This window comes from Macrobrachium rosenbergii, chromosome 15 (genome assembly GCF_040412425.1).
Source record: "Macrobrachium rosenbergii isolate ZJJX-2024 chromosome 15, ASM4041242v1, whole genome shotgun sequence".
Taxonomy (NCBI): Eukaryota; Metazoa; Arthropoda; class Malacostraca; order Decapoda; family Palaemonidae; genus Macrobrachium; species Macrobrachium rosenbergii.
This window is the reverse complement of record NC_089755.1, coordinates 39,507,671-39,510,120: the sequence shown is the minus strand read 5'-3', so window position 1 is coordinate 39,510,120 and position 2,450 is coordinate 39,507,671.

Here is a 2,450-nt window from a genome sequence, read left to right as displayed (position 1 = left end):
AGGAAACGGAGCTGTTCTAACCGAACCTGGTAACAGTACGGAAAGAAATCAATGGACTTTTTCTCCTAGGTGATAACGAATCATCCCACTAAGTAGAGGTAGTATGAGCCGATCAGTCATCGAATGGATTCACTCTCGAGTTTAAAGGTTCAAAACAGATTCCTAATTACCTGTGAATGTTTCGAATTCTTTTCAGTGTTCCTGGAAAGTGAACGGATTTCTTGTGCCGATTATTCTGTTTTCATCTAGCTGATTTTTTAAAAATTTGATTTGGACTTCTTTCATTGTCCTTCCTTTATCATTATCATTTCCCCTTATTCGTTTTGTTTATTGTTACAAAACTGCCCATTTTCATTTGAAGATTTTCACGGCTCATTATGTTAGTACCGTCGGTATTAGTTTTACACAGCTCCGGATTTTCGCACGAATATGAAACACGATGAAATGACTATTACGGTCGAATTGAAGAACTTTTCTGTTAATACCAAAAACGGGATGAGCGTTTCTTTCATAGTAATATGTTAAATGAAATTTTATTGTGACGTCTTTTTCGTTACATCTCTCCCCTTCGTCCCTATGGTAATGTTCAGCCGTGACGTCACAGGTCGCTTATGCAAACAAAACCTTCCTATTTTAGTGAATAACGCCTTTCGCTCATAAGGTTCTGTGTGTGCATTAAACAGTTTTCGGAAGTTTCTTTTCAGTTCCAGGATGCTGTCACAGTTTCGTCATGTGTGTGAAAAGTTATGCCAGTGAAAAAAAGTTAAAGGAATAAATCATGCGCATTATTAAGCCACCGGTCTTGCAGCTTGTCATGCATGGTTGAATTCAAGAGGATTATGAATTGTATAAATCTTTTGTTTTTGTTTTTGTTCAATTTGGCGTCAGTTTCATCGTCTGTCTGTACATATTTTTATAGTAACTCGTTCTCTCTCTCTCTCTCTCTCTCTCTCTCTCTCTCTCTCTCTCTCTCTCTCTCTCTCTCTCGTGTTCCAAATGTAATTAAAAAGGCGTGGCTTGTTTCACCCGGATGTTTTTTTTTTACTAAATTACACGGAAAAACGAAGTGCATACTTTTTGTGAGGAGGATGCGCATTTACTCATTAATTTAAATTAAATTCCGACTTTAAAATGCTTGAATATCATTCGCTGAAACTGTGAAGGGTGAATTAAAAAGATTGGATTCATTACGTACATCATGCTGAGTACTGCTTGGTACCTAGATTACAGAATGCGCTGAATAGGCTGTACTTTATTTGATTAAATGTTAAAATTTTTCTCGCGCTGTTGTTAATTGCGATTTTGGTAATTATTACTTCTGAACACTAAATTTCGTCCAGTCTGCTTTAACCTACGTTTACTTATTGGTACTTGGTTTTATTCATATATTTAAAATTTCTACAGCATACACCACTTTCGTAATTCGTACTTTTATAACACAGCTATGACATGTGTAATTCTTATTATGTTTCAACAATAATATATATATATATATATATATATATATATATATATATATATATATATAATATATATATATATATATATATATATATATATATATAATATATATATATATATATATTGATGTATATTCATATATATACATATATACACTGCTAACATATATATATATACATACATTTATGTTTTTCTTATTTTTCCAAAATTTAATTCAATTATCCCATCCTTACGTCCATCCTTTGCCTTCACCATTTTTCATCCTCCTTACCTCTAACTATATTATCAGTCTGAACAAATTAATCTTTTCATGCTTTGTAATTCAATTATGTTGCATCTGGAATATGCTAACTTTATTCTGGTAAAGGCTAATGATTTTTGTGGTACAGCTGAATTTCATTTTTATTATGTAAATAATGCACAATTTTTAGCCTCAAATGCTGAATTTTCATTCTTCCTTTTTGTATTCTGAATCATATAGAATGCCTCTTTTTAAGACACAATTTGTCATGGGTTAGAAGTCTACTAATTCTCGCAAATCTTGCAAAGACCAGCACATATCTCTATCTCTGTTGTCTTGGACATACAACTAATTCATTTTACATTTATTTCAGGGTTAAGAATGATCGTAATTTCCTCTAACCCTCAACTCATACCAAAAATAATATAAAAAAGTTAAACCACCTCCATCACTCCTATCATATAGTTTGTGCATTTTTTTTATTCGTTATATTATTTGTAATTTTTTTCCAGGCTGCCTTTTGGACAGCCAGGCCGGAGGAGATAACCCCGTTTTTTGTGCGTGTTTCTGTGTGTGTTTTTTTTTGGTGGTGTGGTCTTGGTTGCTTATCTAGTGGGTGACGGATTTTGTCTTCCTATCTGATAATAGCTATTGTGTCTGTTGTGGCTTTTGTGGCTTTGTCTTTTCAAATAGCTTTGTTTGAATTTTTTTTCAAGGTCTGACATTGTCCTTGGTGAACGCAAAAAGA